General features: G+C 63.5%; 6 pseudogenes; all 6 read right to left on the reverse strand.

The window, feature by feature from the left end:
* Positions 1-1,034: 1,034 nt before the first annotated feature.
* LOC142862761 (uncharacterized) lies at positions 1,035-1,153 on the reverse strand (annotated as a pseudogene).
* A 3,421-nt stretch (positions 1,154-4,574) lies between these two features.
* On the reverse strand, positions 4,575-4,693 carry LOC142862763 (uncharacterized; annotated as a pseudogene).
* A 3,421-nt stretch (positions 4,694-8,114) lies between these two features.
* On the reverse strand, positions 8,115-8,233 carry LOC142862764 (uncharacterized; annotated as a pseudogene).
* A 3,397-nt stretch (positions 8,234-11,630) lies between these two features.
* LOC142862765 (uncharacterized) lies at positions 11,631-11,749 on the reverse strand (annotated as a pseudogene).
* Positions 11,750-15,146: 3,397 nt separating this feature from the next.
* Positions 15,147-15,265, reverse strand: LOC142862766 (uncharacterized; annotated as a pseudogene).
* A 3,392-nt stretch (positions 15,266-18,657) lies between these two features.
* Positions 18,658-18,776, reverse strand: LOC142862767 (uncharacterized; annotated as a pseudogene).
* Positions 18,777-20,530: the final 1,754 nt, after the last annotated feature.

The raw sequence follows: 20,530 nt of genomic DNA on the forward strand, positions 1-20,530 counted from the left end.
ACAATCGCAAAGATGTGGAAGCGCCCCGAGTGCCCATCGATCCACGGGTGCATTAATGAAATGTGGCGCGTGGACACCACGGAGTGCCGTTCAGCTATGAGGAACAGCGGTGAGAGGGCACCTCTCGTGTTCTCCCGGCCAGAGCTGGAACCCGTTCCAGTAAGCCAAGTGTCCCAAGAACGGACACAAGAGCGCCACGTGCGCGCGCTCGCCGGCAGATTGGTAGGAACCGATGGACACCTAAGTGGACACAGAGGAATCGCCTTCATCGGGTGGGTGTCGGGCGGGCGTGGGGAGGGGATGGGCGTGCACATCCATTAGGAATGGGGTGGGTGCGCACCAACCGGGGCATGGGCGCACTTGAAGCTCTGACCCGAGGGGGGAGGCGGGGACAGGGTGATGCAGCTGACCTTAACATTGGTACCCCCACCATACGCTGGGAGAAAATGAGAAATAAATGAATCAGAAAACGGGGGGGAGGGGGGCACGGGCAATACATGTCACCTCAATACGTGGACTCCCATGATCTGCTCGGAGAGAGAGAGAAAAGGAAATGTAATCATAGAGATAAGAGACACCTTTTCAGAAAATGAATCCGAAAAGAAAAGTAAAATGAGGCCTGTGGAGCAGGTCTGCGTGTGACTCCGGATCCCCCAACATCCAGTGCCACCACCAAAGATTCCTACGTGTAGCCCGTAGAACCCCAAAAGCAACGGGACGAGTTCTGGTCACATACTCGCTCAAAATGACGTCCTGGAATTCTCCTGGAACTCCCTCCCCTCTCAGCCTCTCAAGGTTTCCTCCAGCGTGTCGGTTCCCACAGACCAGACCTTTGGTCTGACACCTGACAGTCCAGATGCCACGCATGCTGCCGCGTGGCGGCGGTGTCACGGCTCGGGACAAGAGGAGGCCCCACGGTGCGGGCTGGGGCGCCAGGCACCGCGACGGGCGCTGAGGGTGGGGGTGATCCCCCGGACCGCCGCCGCGCTCCCAGAAAGGGGACAGAACAAGAGGCAAAAAACAAAAAAAACAAAAGCCTACGGCACCCGGTATTCCCGGGCGGTCTCCCATCCAAGTACTAACCAGGCCCGACCCTGCTTAGCTTCGGAGATCAGACGAGACCGGGCGCGTTCAGGCCGGCTTGGCCGGAGACGGTGGAGGGCGCCCCTGCCCCGCTCAAGAAGCCGAGCCTCTCTGCGCTTCCCCTCGCCGGCCGGGTCCGGCGGGCTCCGCGGGACTGGGGAGAGGGGCGGGGCGGCGTGGGGGGCTGTACACACACACACACACACACACACACACACACACACACACACACACGCGTGCGCGCGCGCGCGAGATGGGCCTCCACGGGTGGACCCGCCAAGGTGGAGACCTTCCAGCCCCCCTCCTCTCCTCGCCTCGCCTCCTTCACCTACCCGCCCCCCACCCCCAGCGCGCCGCCGCTGCTGACTGCGCACGCGCGCGCGGGGCGCTCGACCTTTGCCCCCAGCCAGGGGCCGCCCTCCCCCACAAACCCTTTCAGCTGTGCCCCCCGCCCTGTGCGTGGGCTGCCGCCTATTCCCCAGGGCCAGGGCTGGGGCACAGCGCATGGGGGAGGGGAGCGAGTGTAGGGGCGTCTCTCGGGATGTGTCCCATGGGTGGGGTGGGGTGGGGTGGGGTGGGGTGGGGTGGGGTGGTTTGGGGGGCTCTGAAGAAATCAATCCCCTCTGTCTCCTCCCTCTGGAAAACCCCCAAGCCCTTGGAGAACTGCGGGCACCGCTACCGTGGGGGCCGGACCCTGCTCTGTGTCCTTCTCTGGCCCGGTCCAAGGGGCCTGGGCCTGGCCCGGGGTGGATTGGACCCCAACCACCCCGGGGTGTGGACTTGCTAAAAATCGGCGATGAGCTATTGGATTCGAGCTTCATCTGGGTCATTTCACTAATGAATGCTCCGAAAAGAGTTTCCTAATACATCTGTGAGGGTGGCAACTGAAAGAGAAATTTAAAGCTGACAGAATAGGCGAGGAAAGGCACAGGAGATTTCCAAACCCAGTAAGGAAGCCTTTCCCGAAATGGAAGAAAGAAAGGAGCAAATGAAAACACCGGTAGCCCGCCGGGGTCAGAGTCTGCTCCTTAGAGAAAGTACCCTGACCAGGTTCACCCGTGGGTGGGTGGCGAGCTAGCGGCATTCAGAAGAGCGAGGCCCGCAGTCTGTGCAGAAGACACCTGCACTCGGGCGTGTGTGGCGGCACGATTCACAAGCAGCTCAGATGTTAAACCAAGGAGAAGCCAGGGAGTTCCCAACGCCCCAGGTGTCCTCAGCCCACGACTGGCTGCTGTGAAAATGCGAAGCCCGGGTCCCGGTCTCAGAGCAGGACAACCAGGAGGTGTGATGTACACCCCGGGGTTCCCAGGAGGATCAGGCTGAAGCTTGGACTTGGCCTCAAAGTGTCCCCTCGCCTGGCCACCCCCTTCCCCTTCCTGCTCCTCTACTCCTGGTGCCCCTCCACCCAGGGGCCAGACCTTAAACAGTCACCCGCAAGAGAATCCTGGTCCCAAAGAAGCCTTCTGGGGGACCCGTGCTGAGAGAGGTTGTGGGCATGGCCCGCTGGGGCTCTGCCCGACCCAGGTCTGGGAGATGCAACCTCCCAGCTCTGGGTCCCTGCAGGAAGTGTCGGCAAGAACAGGGCCAGTCCTCCAAAGGCCCAGGTGCAGGGAGCCCAGGCCAAGCAGCCTGTGGAAGAAGCCACATGCCGTGCCACCCCGGGAACACGACTGTAGGTCACGGCCCCTGCCACCTCCTCCTCCTCCTCCTCCTCCTCCTGCTCCTCCTCCTCTCCCCGACATGGAGCAGGGCTCAGAGACACCTCAGACGCTGCTAGCAAAGTCCAAAGGGCATCGGTTGCTCCTCCAAAGCGCACCCCCGACCCCCAGCAGGCCGCGTTGTCCAGCCAGCCCCTGGGCCTCCCCGGGGTGCCCGGCACAAAAGTGCAGACACCCACCTGACTGGCAATATCAGCTTGAGGACGTTTCTGCCACTCTAAGGACCCGCAGGCCAGCTGGGCCTCCGGGCAGGCAGGACAGAGAGCCCCGGAATCCGACGCGGCGGAGAGCTGGGTGTACGTCCCCACCAGGAGGCGGTCCCCACCTCCACGGCTCTCCCCTCGCGGGGAGCGGCAGCCGCAGGGCCTCAGAGAAGACACCAGGCTGGGCCCCCGCGGCACAGTGGGGGCACGTGCCCCGCGCGAGACTGCTGCGGCCGCCCTGCTGCCGGGTTCCTGGAGGGCTTCCTGGAAGCAGCGTCCACACCAAGCCCTTGGAAGGCCCAGGCGACGGAGGAGCCCGAGGTGGGGAGGAGCGAGTCAGGCAGGGGCCAAGGTGATGGGCCGGGCGGGGAGGAGCGTGTCACGCAGGGGCAGAGGACGGTGACAGGCCGGGCGGGAAGGAGCCGGTCAGGCAGGGGACCAGGACAGTGACGGGCCTGGCGGGGGAGGAGCGCCTCAGGCTGGGGCAGAGGAGACTGGGCTGGGTAGGGGTCAGGGTTACAGTTAGGGCGCCATTCACAATCGCAAAGATGTGGAAGCGCCCCGAGTGCCCATCGATCCACGGGTGCATTAATGAAATGTGGCGCGTGGACACCACGGAGTGCCGTTCAGCTATGAGGAACAGCGGTGAGAGGGCACCTCTCGTGTTCTCCCGGCCAGAGCTGGAACCCGTTCCAGTAAGCCAAGTGTCCCAAGAACGGACACAAGAGCGCCACGTGCGCGCGCTCGCCGGCAGATTGGTAGGAACCGATGGACACCTAAGTGGACACAGAGGAATCGCCTTCATCGGGTGGGTGTCGGGCGGGCGTGGGGAGGGGATGGGCGTGCACATCCATTAGGAATGGGGTGGGTGCGCACCAACCGGGGCATGGGCGCACTTGAAGCTCTGACCCGAGGGGGGAGGCGGGGACAGGGCGATGCAGCTGACCTTAACATTGGTACCCCCACCATACGCTGGGAGAAAATGAGAAATAAATGAATCAGAAAACGGGGGGGAGGGGGGCACGGGCAATACATGTCACCTCAATACGTGGACTCCCATGATCTGCTCGGAGAGAGAGAGAAAAGGAAATGTAATCATAGAGATAAGAGACACCTTTTCAGAAAATGAATCCGAAAAGAAAAGTAAAATGAGGCCTGTGGAGCAGGTCTGCGTGTGACTCCGGATCCCCCAACATCCAGTGCCACCACCAAAGATTCCTACGTGTAGCCCGTAGAACCCCAAAAGCAACGGGACGAGTTCTGGTCACATACTCGCTCAAAATGACGTCCTGGAATTCTCCTGGAACTCCCTCCCCTCTCAGCCTCTCAAGGTTTCCTCCAGCGTGTCGGTTCCCACAGACCAGACCTTTGGTCTGACACCTGACAGTCCAGATGCCACGCATGCTGCCGCGTGGCGGCGGTGTCACGGCTCGGGACAAGAGGAGGCCCCACGGTGCGGGCTGGGGCGCCAGGCACCGCGACGGGCGCTGAGGGTGGGGGTGATCCCCCGGACCGCCGCCGCGCTCCCAGAAAGGGGACAGAACAAGAGGCAAAAAACAAAAAAAACAAAAGCCTACGGCACCCGGTATTCCCGGGCGGTCTCCCATCCAAGTACTAACCAGGCCCGACCCTGCTTAGCTTCGGAGATCAGACGAGACCGGGCGCGTTCAGGCCGGCTTGGCCGGAGACGGTGGAGGGCGCCCCTGCCCCGCTCAAGAAGCCGAGCCTCTCTGCGCTTCCCCTCGCCGGCCGGGTCCGGCGGGCTCCGCGGGACTGGGGAGAGGGGCGGGGCGGCGTGGGGGGCTGTACACACACACACACACACACACACACACACACACACACACACACACGCGTGCGCGCGCGCGCGAGATGGGCCTCCACGGGTGGACCCGCCAAGGTGGAGACCTTCCAGCCCCCCTCCTCTCCTCGCCTCGCCTCCTTCACCTACCCGCCCCCCACCCCCAGCGCGCCGCCGCTGCTGACTGCGCACGCGCGCGCGGGGCGCTCGACCTTTGCCCCCAGCCAGGGGCCGCCCTCCCCCACAAACCCTTTCAGCTGTGCCCCCCGCCCTGTGCGTGGGCTGCCGCCTATTCCCCAGGGCCAGGGCTGGGGCACAGCGCATGGGGGAGGGGAGCGAGTGTAGGGGCGTCTCTCGGGATGTGTCCCATGGGTGGGGTGGGGTGGGGTGGGGTGGGGTGGGGTGGGGTGGTTTGGGGGGCTCTGAAGAAATCAATCCCCTCTGTCTCCTCCCTCTGGAAAACCCCCAAGCCCTTGGAGAACTGCGGGCACCGCTACCGTGGGGGCCGGACCCTGCTCTGTGTCCTTCTCTGGCCCGGTCCAAGGGGCCTGGGCCTGGCCCGGGGTGGATTGGACCCCAACCACCCCGGGGTGTGGACTTGCTAAAAATCGGCGATGAGCTATTGGATTCGAGCTTCATCTGGGTCATTTCACTAATGAATGCTCCGAAAAGAGTTTCCTAATACATCTGTGAGGGTGGCAACTGAAAGAGAAATTTAAAGCTGACAGAATAGGCGAGGAAAGGCACAGGAGATTTCCAAACCCAGTAAGGAAGCCTTTCCCGAAATGGAAGAAAGAAAGGAGCAAATGAAAACACCGGTAGCCCGCCGGGGTCAGAGTCTGCTCCTTAGAGAAAGTACCCTGACCAGGTTCACCCGTGGGTGGGTGGCGAGCTAGCGGCATTCAGAAGAGCGAGGCCCGCAGTCTGTGCAGAAGACACCTGCACTCGGGCGTGTGTGGCGGCACGATTCACAAGCAGCTCAGATGTTAAACCAAGGAGAAGCCAGGGAGTTCCCAACGCCCCAGGTGTCCTCAGCCCACGACTGGCTGCTGTGAAAATGCGAAGCCCGGGTCCCGGTCTCAGAGCAGGACAACCAGGAGGTGTGATGTACACCCCGGGGTTCCCAGGAGGATCAGGCTGAAGCTTGGACTTGGCCTCAAAGTGTCCCCTCGCCTGGCCACCCCCTTCCCCTTCCTGCTCCTCTACTCCTGGTGCCCCTCCACCCAGGGGCCAGACCTTAAACAGTCACCCGCAAGAGAATCCTGGTCCCAAAGAAGCCTTCTGGGGGACCCGTGCTGAGAGAGGTTGTGGGCATGGCCCGCTGGGGCTCTGCCCGACCCAGGTCTGGGAGATGCAACCTCCCAGCTCTGGGTCCCTGCAGGAAGTGTCGGCAAGAACAGGGCCAGTCCTCCAAAGGCCCAGGTGCAGGGAGCCCAGGCCAAGCAGCCTGTGGAAGAAGCCACATGCCGTGCCACCCCGGGAACACGACTGTAGGTCACGGCCCCTGCCACCTCCTCCTCCTCCTCCTCCTCCTCCTGCTCCTCCTCCTCTCCCCGACATGGAGCAGGGCTCAGAGACACCTCAGACGCTGCTAGCAAAGTCCAAAGGGCATCGGTTGCTCCTCCAAAGCGCACCCCCGACCCCCAGCAGGCCGCGTTGTCCAGCCAGCCCCTGGGCCTCCCCGGGGTGCCCGGCACAAAAGTGCAGACACCCACCTGACTGGCAATATCAGCTTGAGGACGTTTCTGCCACTCTAAGGACCCGCAGGCCAGCTGGGCCTCCGGGCAGGCAGGACAGAGAGCCCCGGAATCCGACGCGGCGGAGAGCTGGGTGTACGTCCCCACCAGGAGGCGGTCCCCACCTCCACGGCTCTCCCCTCGCGGGGAGCGGCAGCCGCAGGGCCTCAGAGAAGACACCAGGCTGGGCCCCCGCGGCACAGTGGGGGCACGTGCCCCGCGCGAGACTGCTGCGGCCGCCCTGCTGCCGGGTTCCTGGAGGGCTTCCTGGAAGCAGCGTCCACACCAAGCCCTTGGAAGGCCCAGGCGACGGAGGAGCCCGAGGTGGGGAGGAGCGAGTCAGGCAGGGGCCAAGGTGATGGGCCGGGCGGGGAGGAGCGTGTCACGCAGGGGCAGAGGACGGTGACAGGCCGGGCGGGAAGGAGCCGGTCAGGCAGGGGACCAGGACAGTGACGGGCCTGGCGGGGGAGGAGCGCCTCAGGCTGGGGCAGAGGAGACTGGGCTGGGTAGGGGTCAGGGTTACAGTTAGGGCGCCATTCACAATCGCAAAGATGTGGAAGCGCCCCGAGTGCCCATCGATCCACGGGTGCATTAATGAAATGTGGCGCGTGGACACCACGGAGTGCCGTTCAGCTATGAGGAACAGCGGTGAGAGGGCACCTCTCGTGTTCTCCCGGCCAGAGCTGGAACCCGTTCCAGTAAGCCAAGTGTCCCAAGAACGGACACAAGAGCGCCACGTGCGCGCGCTCGCCGGCAGATTGGTAGGAACCGATGGACACCTAAGTGGACACAGAGGAATCGCCTTCATCGGGTGGGTGTCGGGCGGGCGTGGGGAGGGGATGGGCGTGCACATCCATTAGGAATGGGGTGGGTGCGCACCAACCGGGGCATGGGCGCACTTGAAGCTCTGACCCGAGGGGGGAGGCGGGGACAGGGCGATGCAGCTGACCTTAACATTGGTACCCCCACCATACGCTGGGAGAAAATGAGAAATAAATGAATCAGAAAACGGGGGGGAGGGGGGCACGGGCAATACATGTCACCTCAATACGTGGACTCCCATGATCTGCTCGGAGAGAGAGAGAAAAGGAAATGTAATCATAGAGATAAGAGACACCTTTTCAGAAAATGAATCCGAAAAGAAAAGTAAAATGAGGCCTGTGGAGCAGGTCTGCGTGTGACTCCGGATCCCCCAACATCCAGTGCCACCACCAAAGATTCCTACGTGTAGCCCGTAGAACCCCAAAAGCAACGGGACGAGTTCTGGTCACATACTCGCTCAAAATGACGTCCTGGAATTCTCCTGGAACTCCCTCCCCTCTCAGCCTCTCAAGGTTTCCTCCAGCGTGTCGGTTCCCACAGACCAGACCTTTGGTCTGACACCTGACAGTCCAGATGCCACGCATGCTGCCGCGTGGCGGCGGTGTCACGGCTCGGGACAAGAGGAGGCCCCACGGTGCGGGCTGGGGCGCCAGGCACCGCGACGGGCGCTGAGGGTGGGGGTGATCCCCCGGACCGCCGCCGCGCTCCCAGAAAGGGGACAGAACAAGAGGCAAAAAACAAAAAAAACAAAAGCCTACGGCACCCGGTATTCCCGGGCGGTCTCCCATCCAAGTACTAACCAGGCCCGACCCTGCTTAGCTTCGGAGATCAGACGAGACCGGGCGCGTTCAGGCCGGCTTGGCCGGAGACGGTGGAGGGCGCCCCTGCCCCGCTCAAGAAGCCGAGCCTCTCTGCGCTTCCCCTCGCCGGCCGGGTCCGGCGGGCTCCGCGGGACTGGGGAGAGGGGCGGGGCGGCGTGGGGGGCTGTCCACACACACACACACACACACGCGTGCGCGCGCGCGCGAGATGGGCCTCCACGGGTGGACCCGCCAAGGTGGAGACCTTCCAGCCCCCCTCCTCTCCTCGCCTCGCCTCCTTCACCTACCCGCCCCCCACCCCCAGCGCGCCGCCGCTGCTGACTGCGCACGCGCGCGCGGGGCGCTCGACCTTTGCCCCCAGCCAGGGGCCGCCCTCCCCCACAAACCCTTTCAGCTGTGCCCCCCGCCCTGTGCGTGGGCTGCCGCCTATTCCCCAGGGCCAGGGCTGGGGCACAGCGCATGGGGGAGGGGAGCGAGTGTAGGGGCGTCTCTCGGGATGTGTCCCATGGGTGGGGTGGGGTGGGGTGGGGTGGGGTGGGGTGGGGTGGTTTGGGGGGCTCTGAAGAAATCAATCCCCTCTGTCTCCTCCCTCTGGAAAACCCCCAAGCCCTTGGAGAACTGCGGGCACCGCTACCGTGGGGGCCGGACCCTGCTCTGTGTCCTTCTCTGGCCCGGTCCAAGGGGCCTGGGCCTGGCCCGGGGTGGATTGGACCCCAACCACCCCGGGGTGTGGACTTGCTAAAAATCGGCGATGAGCTATTGGATTCGAGCTTCATCTGGGTCATTTCACTAATGAATGCTCCGAAAAGAGTTTCCTAATACATCTGTGAGGGTGGCAACTGAAAGAGAAATTTAAAGCTGACAGAATAGGCGAGGAAAGGCACAGGAGATTTCCAAACCCAGTAAGGAAGCCTTTCCCGAAATGGAAGAAAGAAAGGAGCAAATGAAAACACCGGTAGCCCGCCGGGGTCAGAGTCTGCTCCTTAGAGAAAGTACCCTGACCAGGTTCACCCGTGGGTGGGTGGCGAGCTAGCGGCATTCAGAAGAGCGAGGCCCGCAGTCTGTGCAGAAGACACCTGCACTCGGGCGTGTGTGGCGGCACGATTCACAAGCAGCTCAGATGTTAAACCAAGGAGAAGCCAGGGAGTTCCCAACGCCCCAGGTGTCCTCAGCCCACGACTGGCTGCTGTGAAAATGCGAAGCCCGGGTCCCGGTCTCAGAGCAGGACAACCAGGAGGTGTGATGTACACCCCGGGGTTCCCAGGAGGATCAGGCTGAAGCTTGGACTTGGCCTCAAAGTGTCCCCTCGCCTGGCCACCCCCTTCCCCTTCCTGCTCCTCTACTCCTGGTGCCCCTCCACCCAGGGGCCAGACCTTAAACAGTCACCCGCAAGAGAATCCTGGTCCCAAAGAAGCCTTCTGGGGGACCCGTGCTGAGAGAGGTTGTGGGCATGGCCCGCTGGGGCTCTGCCCGACCCAGGTCTGGGAGATGCAACCTCCCAGCTCTGGGTCCCTGCAGGAAGTGTCGGCAAGAACAGGGCCAGTCCTCCAAAGGCCCAGGTGCAGGGAGCCCAGGCCAAGCAGCCTGTGGAAGAAGCCACATGCCGTGCCACCCCGGGAACACGACTGTAGGTCACGGCCCCTGCCACCTCCTCCTCCTCCTCCTCCTCCTCCTGCTCCTCCTCCTCTCCCCGACATGGAGCAGGGCTCAGAGACACCTCAGACGCTGCTAGCAAAGTCCAAAGGGCATCGGTTGCTCCTCCAAAGCGCACCCCCGACCCCCAGCAGGCCGCGTTGTCCAGCCAGCCCCTGGGCCTCCCCGGGGTGCCCGGCACAAAAGTGCAGACACCCACCTGACTGGCAATATCAGCTTGAGGACGTTTCTGCCACTCTAAGGACCCGCAGGCCAGCTGGGCCTCCGGGCAGGCAGGACAGAGAGCCCCGGAATCCGACGCGGCGGAGAGCTGGGTGTACGTCCCCACCAGGAGGCGGTCCCCACCTCCACGGCTCTCCCCTCGCGGGGAGCGGCAGCCGCAGGGCCTCAGAGAAGACACCAGGCTGGGCCCCCGCGGCACAGTGGGGGCACGTGCCCCGCGCGAGACTGCTGCGGCCGCCCTGCTGCCGGGTTCCTGGAGGGCTTCCTGGAAGCAGCGTCCACACCAAGCCCTTGGAAGGCCCAGGCGACGGAGGAGCCCGAGGTGGGGAGGAGCGAGTCAGGCAGGGGCCAAGGTGATGGGCCGGGCGGGGAGGAGCGTGTCACGCAGGGGCAGAGGACGGTGACAGGCCGGGCGGGAAGGAGCCGGTCAGGCAGGGGACCAGGACAGTGACGGGCCTGGCGGGGGAGGAGCGCCTCAGGCTGGGGCAGAGGAGACTGGGCTGGGTAGGGGTCAGGGTTACAGTTAGGGCGCCATTCACAATCGCAAAGATGTGGAAGCGCCCCGAGTGCCCATCGATCCACGGGTGCATTAATGAAATGTGGCGCGTGGACACCACGGAGTGCCGTTCAGCTATGAGGAACAGCGGTGAGAGGGCACCTCTCGTGTTCTCCCGGCCAGAGCTGGAACCCGTTCCAGTAAGCCAAGTGTCCCAAGAACGGACACAAGAGCGCCACGTGCGCGCGCTCGCCGGCAGATTGGTAGGAACCGATGGACACCTAAGTGGACACAGAGGAATCGCCTTCATCGGGTGGGTGTCGGGCGGGCGTGGGGAGGGGATGGGCGTGCACATCCATTAGGAATGGGGTGGGTGCGCACCAACCGGGGCATGGGCGCACTTGAAGCTCTGACCCGAGGGGGGAGGCGGGGACAGGGCGATGCAGCTGACCTTAACATTGGTACCCCCACCATACGCTGGGAGAAAATGAGAAATAAATGAATCAGAAAACGGGGGGGAGGGGGGCACGGGCAATACATGTCACCTCAATACGTGGACTCCCATGATCTGCTCGGAGAGAGAGAGAAAAGGAAATGTAATCATAGAGATAAGAGACACCTTTTCAGAAAATGAATCCGAAAAGAAAAGTAAAATGAGGCCTGTGGAGCAGGTCTGCGTGTGACTCCGGATCCCCCAACATCCAGTGCCACCACCAAAGATTCCTACGTGTAGCCCGTAGAACCCCAAAAGCAACGGGACGAGTTCTGGTCACATACTCGCTCAAAATGACGTCCTGGAATTCTCCTGGAACTCCCTCCCCTCTCAGCCTCTCAAGGTTTCCTCCAGCGTGTCGGTTCCCACAGACCAGACCTTTGGTCTGACACCTGACAGTCCAGATGCCACGCATGCTGCCGCGTGGCGGCGGTGTCACGGCTCGGGACAAGAGGAGGCCCCACGGTGCGGGCTGGGGCGCCAGGCACCGCGACGGGCGCTGAGGGTGGGGGTGATCCCCCGGACCGCCGCCGCGCTCCCAGAAAGGGGACAGAACAAGAGGCAAAAAACAAAAAAAACAAAAGCCTACGGCACCCGGTATTCCCGGGCGGTCTCCCATCCAAGTACTAACCAGGCCCGACCCTGCTTAGCTTCGGAGATCAGACGAGACCGGGCGCGTTCAGGCCGGCTTGGCCGGAGACGGTGGAGGGCGCCCCTGCCCCGCTCAAGAAGCCGAGCCTCTCTGCGCTTCCCCTCGCCGGCCGGGTCCGGCGGGCTCCGCGGGACTGGGGAGAGGGGCGGGGCGGCGTGGGGGGCTGTCCACACACACACACACACACACGCGTGCGCGCGCGCGCGAGATGGGCCTCCACGGGTGGACCCGCCAAGGTGGAGACCTTCCAGCCCCCCTCCTCTCCTCGCCTCGCCTCCTTCACCTACCCGCCCCCCACCCCCAGCGCGCCGCCGCTGCTGACTGCGCACGCGCGCGCGGGGCGCTCGACCTTTGCCCCCAGCCAGGGGCCGCCCTCCCCCACAAACCCTTTCAGCTGTGCCCCCCGCCCTGTGCGTGGGCTGCCGCCTATTCCCCAGGGCCAGGGCTGGGGCACAGCGCATGGGGGAGGGGAGCGAGTGTAGGGGCGTCTCTCGGGATGTGTCCCATGGGTGGGGTGGGGTGGGGTGGGGTGGGGTGGGGTGGGGTGGTTTGGGGGGCTCTGAAGAAATCAATCCCCTCTGTCTCCTCCCTCTGGAAAACCCCCAAGCCCTTGGAGAACTGCGGGCACCGCTACCGTGGGGGCCGGACCCTGCTCTGTGTCCTTCTCTGGCCCGGTCCAAGGGGCCTGGGCCTGGCCCGGGGTGGATTGGACCCCAACCACCCCGGGGTGTGGACTTGCTAAAAATCGGCGATTAGCTATTGGATTCGAGCTTCATCTGGGTCATTTCACTAATGAATGCACCGAAAAGAGTTTCCTAATACATCTGTGAGGGTGGCAACTGAAAGAGAAATTTAAAGCTGACAGAATAGGCGAGGAAAGGCACAGGAGATTTCCAAACCCAGTAAGGAAGCCTTTCCCAAAATGGAAGAAAGAAAGGAGCAAATGAAAACACCGGTAGCCCGCCGGGGTCAGAGTCTGCTCATTAGAGAAAGTACCCTGACCAGGTTCACCCGTGGGTGGGTGGCGAGCTAGCGGCATTCAGAAGAGCGAGGCCCACAGTCTGTGCAGAAGACACCTGCACTCGGGCGTGTGTGGCGGCTCGATTCACAAGCAGCTCAGATGTTAAACCAAGGAGAAGCCAGGGAGTTCCCAACGCCCCAGGTGTCCTCAGCCCACGACTGGCTGCTGTGAAAATGCGAAGCCCGGGTCCCGGTCTCAGAGCAGGACAACCAGGAGGTGTGATGTACACCCCGGGGTTCCCAGGAGGATCAGGCTGAAGCTTGGACTTGGCCTCAAAGTGTCCCCTCGCCTGGCCACCCCCTTCCCCTTCCTGCTCCTCTACTCCTGGTGCCCCTCCACCCAGGGGCCAGACCTTAAACAGTCACCCGCAAGAGAATCCTGGTCCCAAAGAAGCCTTCTGGGGGACCCGTGCTGAGAGAGGTTGTGGGCATGGCCCGCTGGGGCTCTGCCCGACCCAGGTCTGGGAGATGCAACCTCCCAGCTCTGGGTCCCTGCAGGAAGTGTCGGCAAGAACAGGGCCAGTCCTCCAAAGGCCCAGGTGCAGGGAGCCCAGGCCAAGCAGCCTGTGGAAGAAGCCACATGCCGTGCCACCCCGGGAACACGACTGTAGGTCACGGCCCCTGCCACCTCCTCCTCCTCCTCCTCCTCCTCCTGCTCCTCCTCCTCTCCCCGACATGGAGCAGGGCTCAGAGACACCTCAGACGCTGCTAGCAAAGTCCAAAGGGCATCGGTTGCTCCTCCAAAGCGCACCCCCGACCCCCAGCAGGCCGCGTTGTCCAGCCAGCCCCTGGGCCTCCCCGGGGTGCCCGGCACAAAAGTGCAGACACCCACCTGACTGGCAATATCAGCTTGAGGACGTTTCTGCCACTCTAAGGACCCGCAGGCCAGCTGGGCCTCCGGGCAGGCAGGACAGAGAGCCCCGGAATCCGACGCGGCGGAGAGCTGGGTGTACGTCCCCACCAGGAGGCGGTCCCCACCTCCACGGCTCTCCCCTCGCGGGGAGCGGCAGCCGCAGGGCCTCAGAGAAGACACCAGGCTGGGCCCCCGCGGCACAGTGGGGGCACGTGCCCCGCGCGAGACTGCTGCGGCCGCCCTGCTGCCGGGTTCCTGGAGGGCTTCCTGGAAGCAGCGTCCACACCAAGCCCTTGGAAGGCCCAGGCGACGGAGGAGCCCGAGGTGGGGAGGAGCGAGTCAGGCAGGGGCCAAGGTGATGGGCCGGGCGGGGAGGAGCGTGTCACGCAGGGGCAGAGGACGGTGACAGGCCGGGCGGGAAGGAGCCGGTCAGGCAGGGGACCAGGACAGTGACGGGCCTGGCGGGGGAGGAGCGCCTCAGGCTGGGGCAGAGGAGACTGGGCTGGGTAGGGGTCAGGGTTACAGTTAGGGCGCCATTCACAATCGCAAAGATGTGGAAGCGCCCCGAGTGCCCATCGATCCACGGGTGCATTAATGAAATGTGGCGCGTGGACACCACGGAGTGCCGTTCAGCTATGAGGAACAGCGGTGAGAGGGCACCTCTCGTGTTCTCCCGGCCAGAGCTGGAACCCGTTCCAGTAAGCCAAGTGTCCCAAGAACGGACACAAGAGCGCCACGTGCGCGCGCTCGCCGGCAGATTGGTAGGAACCGATGGACACCTAAGTGGACACAGAGGAATCGCCTTCATCGGGTGGGTGTCGGGCGGGCGTGGGGAGGGGATGGGCGTGCACATCCATTAGGAATGGGGTGGGTGCGCACCAACCGGGGCATGGGCGCACTTGAAGCTCTGACCCGAGGGGGGAGGCGGGGACAGGGCGATGCAGCTGACCTTAACATTGGTACCCCCACCATACGCTGGGAGAAAATGAGAAATAAATGAATCAGAAAACGGGGGGGAGGGGGGCACGGGCAATACATGTCACCTCAATACGTGGACTCCCATGATCTGCTCGGAGAGAGAGAGAAAAGGAAATGTAATCATAGAGATAAGAGACACCTTTTCAGAAAATGAATCCGAAAAGAAAAGTAAAATGAGGCCTGTGGAGCAGGTCTGCGTGTGACTCCGGATCCCCCAACATCCAGTGCCACCACCAAAGATTCCTACGTGTAGCCCGTAGAACCCCAAAAGCAACGGGACGAGTTCTGGTCACATACTCGCTCAAAATGACGTCCTGGAATTCTCCTGGAACTCCCTCCCCTCTCAGCCTCTCAAGGTTTCCTCCAGCGTGTCGGTTCCCACAGACCAGACCTTTGGTCTGACACCTGACAGTCCAGATGCCACGCATGCTGCCGCGTGGCGGCGGTGTCACGGCTCGGGACAAGAGGAGGCCCCACGGTGCGGGCTGGGGCGCCAGGCACCGCGACGGGCGCTGAGGGTGGGGGTGATCCCCCGGACCGCCGCCGCGCTCCCAGAAAGGGGACAGAACAAGAGGCAAAAAACAAAAAAAACAAAAGCCTACGGCACCCGGTATTCCCGGGCGGTCTCCCATCCAAGTACTAACCAGGCCCGACCCTGCTTAGCTTCGGAGATCAGACGAGACCGGGCGCGTTCAGGCCGGCTTGGCCGGAGACGGTGGAGGGCGCCCCTGCCCCGCTCAAGAAGCCGAGCCTCTCTGCGCTTCCCCTCGCCGGCCGGGTCCGGCGGGCTCCGCGGGACTGGGGAGAGGGGCGGGGCGGCGTGGGGGGCTGTCCACACACACACACACACACACGCGTGCGCGCGCGCGCGAGATGGGCCTCCACGGGTGGACCCGCCAAGGTGGAGACCTTCCAGCCCCCCTCCTCTCCTCGCCTCGCCTCCTTCACCTACCCGCCCCCCACCCCCAGCGCGCCGCCGCTGCTGACTGCGCACGCGCGCGCGGGGCGCTCGACCTTTGCCCCCAGCCAGGGGCCGCCCTCCCCCACAAACCCTTTCAGCTGTGCCCCCCGCCCTGTGCGTGGGCTGCCGCCTATTCCCCAGGGCCAGGGCTGGGGCACAGCGCATGGGGGAGGGGAGCGAGTGTAGGGGCGTCTCTCGGGATGTGTCCCATGGGTGGGGTGGGGTGGGGTGGGGTGGGGTGGGGTGGTTTGGGGGGCTCTGAAGAAATCAATCCCCTCTGTCTCCTCCCTCTGGAAAACCCCCAAGCCCTTGGAGAACTGCGGGCACCGCTACCGTGGGGGCCGGACCCTGCTCTGTGTCCTTCTCTGGCCCGGTCCAAGGGGCCTGGGCCTGGCCCGGGGTGGATTGGACCCCAACCACCCCGGGGTGTGGACTTGCTAAAAATCGGCGATTAGCTATTGGATTCGAGCTTCATCTGGGTCATTTCACTAATGAATGCACCGAAAAGAGTTTCCTAATACATCTGTGAGGGTGGCAACTGAAAGAGAAATTTAAAGCTGACAGAATAGGCGAGGAAAGGCACAGGAGATTTCCAAACCCAGTAAGGAAGCCTTTCCCGAAATGGAAGAAAGAAAGGAGCAAATGAAAACACCGGTAGCCCGCCGGGGTCAGAGTCTGCTCATTAGAGAAAGTACCCTGACCAGGTTCACCCGTGGGTGGGTGGCGAGCTAGCGGCATTCAGAAGAGCGAGGCCCACAGTCTGTGCAGAAGACACCTGCACTCGGGCGTGTGTGGCGGCTCGATTCACAAGCAGCTCAGATGTTAAACCAAGGAGAAGCCAGGGAGTTCCCAACGCCCCAGGTGTCCTCAGCCCACGACTGGCTGCTGTGAAAATGCGAAGCCCGGGTCCCGGTCTCAGAGCAGGACAACCAGGAGGTGTGATGTACACCCCGGGGTTCCCAGGAGGATCAGGCTGAAGCTTGGACTTGGCCTCAAAGTGTCCCCTCGCCTGGCCACCCCCTTCCCCTTCCTGCTCCTCTACTCCTGGTGCCCCTCCACCCAGGGGCCAGACCTTAAACAGTCACCCGCAAGAGAATCCTGGTCCCAAAGAAGCCTTCTGGGGGACCCGTGCTGAGAGAGGTTGTGGGCATGGCCCGCTGGGGCTCTGCCCGACCCAGGTCTGGGAGATGCAACCTCCCAGCTCTGGGTCCCTGCAGGAAGTGTCGGCAAGAACAGGGCCAGTCCTCCAAAGGCCCAGGTGCAGGGAGCCCAGGCCAAGCAGCCTGTGGAAGAAGCCACATGCCGTGCCACCCCGGGAACACGACTGTAGGTCACGGCCCCTGCCACCTCCTCCTCCTCCTCCTCCTCCTCCTGCTCCTCCTCCTCTCCCCGACATGGAGCAGGGCTCAGAGACACCTCAGACGCTGCTAGCAAAGTCCAAAGGGCATCGGTTGCTCCTCCAAAGCGCACCCCCGACCCCCAGCAGGCCGCGTTGTCCAGCCAGCCCCTGGGCCTCCCCGGGGTGCCCGGCACAAAAGTGCAGACACCCACCTGACTGGCAATATCAGCTTGAGGACGTTTCTGCCACTCTAAGGACCCGCAGGCCAGCTGGGCCTCCGGGCAGGCAGGACAGAGAGCCCCGGAATCCGACGCGGCGGAGAGCTGGGTGTACGTCCCCACCAGGAGGCGGTCCCCACCTCCACGGCTCTCCCCTCGCGGGGAGCGGCAGCCGCAGGGCCTCAGAGAAGACACCAGGCTGGGCCCCCGCGGCACAGTGGGGGCACGTGCCCCGCGCGAGACTGCTGCGGCCGCCCTGCTGCCGGGTTCCTGGAGGGCTTCCTGGAAGCAGCGTCCACACCAAGCCCTTGGAAGGCCCAGGCGACGGAGGAGCCCGAGGTGGGGAGGAGCGAGTCAGGCAGGGGCCAAGGTGATGGGCCGGGCGGGGAGGAGCGTGTCACGCAGGGGCAGAGGACGGTGACAGGCCGGGCGGGAAGGAGCCGGTCAGGCAGGGGACCAGGACAGTGACGGGCCTGGCGGGGGAGGAGCGCCTCAGGCTGGGGCAGAGGAGACTGGGCTGGGTAGGGGTCAGGGTTACAGTTAGGGCGCCATTCACAATCGCAAAGATGTGGAAGCGCCCCGAGTGCCCATCGATCCACGGGTGCATTAATGAAATGTGGCGCGTGGACACCACGGAGTGCCGTTCAGCTATGAGGAACAGCGGTGAGAGGGCACCTCTCGTGTTCTCCCGGCCAGAGCTGGAACCCGTTCCAGTAAGCCAAGTGTCCCAAGAACGGACACAAGAGCGCCACGTGCGCGCGCTCGCCGGCAGATTGGTAGGAACCGATGGACACCTAAGTGGACACAGAGGAATCGCCTTCATCGGGTGGGTGTCGGGCGGGCGTGGGGAGGGGATGGGCGTGCACATCCATTAGGAATGGGGTGGGTGCGCACCAACCGGGGCATGGGCGCACTTGAAGCTCTGACCCGAGGGGGGAGGCGGGGACAGGGCGATGCAGCTGACCTTAACATTGGTACCCCCACCATACGCTGGGAGAAAATGAGAAATAAATGAATCAGAAAACGGGGGGGAGGGGGGCACGGGCAATACATGTCACCTCAATACGTGGACTCCCATGATCTGCTCGGAGAGAGAGAGAAAAGGAAATGTAATCATAGAGATAAGAGACACCTTTTCAGAAAATGAATCCGAAAAGAAAAGTAAAATGAGGCCTGTGGAGCAGGTCTGCGTGTGACTCCGGATCCCCCAACATCCAGTGCCACCACCAAAGATTCCTACGTGTAGCCCGTAGAACCCCAAAAGCAACGGGACGAGTTCTGGTCACATACTCGCTCAAAATGACGTCCTGGAATTCTCCTGGAACTCCCTCCCCTCTCAGCCTCTCAAGGTTTCCTCCAGCGTGTCGGTTCCCACAGACCAGACCTTTGGTCTGACACCTGACAGTCCAGATGCCACGCATGCTGCCGCGTGGCGGCGGTGTCACGGCTCGGGACAAGAGGAGGCCCCACGGTGCGGGCTGGGGCGCCAGGCACCGCGACGGGCGCTGAGGGTGGGGGTGATCCCCCGGACCGCCGCCGCGCTCCCAGAAAGGGGACAGAACAAGAGGCAAAAAACAAAAAAAACAAAAGCCTACGGCACCCGGTATTCCCGGGCGGTCTCCCATCCAAGTACTAACCAGGCCCGACCCTGCTTAGCTTCGGAGATCAGACGAGACCGGGCGCGTTCAGGCCGGCTTGGCCGGAGACGGTGGAGGGCGCCCCTGCCCCGCTCAAGAAGCCGAGCCTCTCTGCGCTTCCCCTCGCCGGCCGGGTCCGGCGGGCTCCGCGGGACTGGGGAGAGGGGCGGGGCGGCGTGGGGGGCTGTCCACACACACACACACACACACGCGTGCGCGCGCGCGCGAGATGGGCCTCCACGGGTGGACCCGCCAAGGTGGAGACCTTCCAGCCCCCCTCCTCTCCTCGCCTCGCCTCCTTCACCTACCCGCCCCCCACCCCCAGCGCGCCGCCGCTGCTGACTGCGCACGCGCGCGCGGGGCGCTCGACCTTTGCCCCCAGCCAGGGGCCGCCCTCCCCCACAAACCCTTTCAGCTGTGCCCCCCGCCCTGTGCGTGGGCTGCCGCCTATTCCCCAGGGCCAGGGCTGGGGCACAGCGCATGGGGGAGGGGAGCGAGTGTAGGGGCGTCTCTCGGGATGTGTCCCATGGGTGGGGTGGGGTGGGGTGGGGTGGGGTGGGGTGGGGTGGTTTGGGGGGCTCTGAAGAAATCAATCCCCTCTGTCTCCTCCCTCTGGAAAACCCCCAAGCCCTTGGAGAACTGCGGGCACCGCTACCGTGGGGGCCGGACCCTGCTCTGTGTCCTTCTCTGGCCCGGTCCAAGGGGCCTGGGCCTGGCCCGGGGTGGATTGGACCCCAACCACCCCGGGGTGTGGACTTGCTAAAAATCGGCGATTAGCTATTGGATTCGAGCTTCATCTGGGTCATTTCACTAATGAATGCACCGAAAAGAGTTTCCTAATACATCTGTGAGGGTGGCAACTGAAAGAGAAATTTAAAGCTGACAGAATAGGCGAGGAAAGGCACAGGAGATTTCCAAACCCAGTAAGGAAGCCTTTCCCGAAATGGAAGAAAGAAAGGAGCAAATGAAAACACCGGTAGCCCGCCGGGGTCAGAGTCTGCTCATTAGAGAAAGTACCCTGACCAGGTTCACCCGTGGGTGGGTGGCGAGCTAGCGGCATTCAGAAGAGCGAGGCCCACAGTCTGTGCAGAAGACACCTGCACTCGGGCGTGTGTGGCGGCTCGATTCACAAGCAGCTCAGATGTTAAACCAAGGAGAAGCCAGGGAGTTCCCAACGCCCCAGGTGTCCTCAGCCCACGACTGGCTGCTGTGAAAATGCGAAGCCCGGGTCCCGGTCTCAGAGCAGGACAACCAGGAGGTGTGATGTACACCCCGGGGTTCCCAGGAGGATCAGGCTGAAGCTTGGACTTGGCCTCAAAGTGTCCCCTCGCCTGGCCACCCCCTTCCCCTTCCTGCTCCTCTACTCCTGGTGCCCCTCCACCCAGGGGCCAGACCTTAAACAGTCACCCGCAAGAGAATCCTGGTCCCAAAGAAGCCTTCTGGGGGACCCGTGCTGAGAGAGGTTGTGGGCATGGCCCGCTGGGGCTCTGCCCGACCCAGGTCTGGGAGATGCAACCTCCCAGCTCTGGGTCCCTGCAGGAAGTGTCGGCAAGAACAGGGCCAGTCCTCCAAAGGCCCAGGTGCAGGGAGCCCAGGCCAAGCAGCCTGTGGAAGAAGCCACATGCCGTGCCACCCCGGGAACACGACTGTAGGTCACGGCCCCTGCCACCTCCTCCTCCTCCTCCTCCTCCTCCTGCTCCTCCTCCTCTCCCCGACATGGAGCAGGGCTCAGAGACACCTCAGACGCTGCTAGCAAAGTCCAAAGGGCATCGGTTGCTCCTCCAAAGCGCACCCCCGACCCCCAGCAGGCCGCGTTGTCCAGCC

The sequence above is a fragment of the Microcebus murinus genome, chromosome 20 (genome assembly GCF_040939455.1).
Source record: "Microcebus murinus isolate Inina chromosome 20, M.murinus_Inina_mat1.0, whole genome shotgun sequence".
Lineage (NCBI taxonomy): Eukaryota > Metazoa > Chordata > Mammalia > Primates > Cheirogaleidae > Microcebus > Microcebus murinus.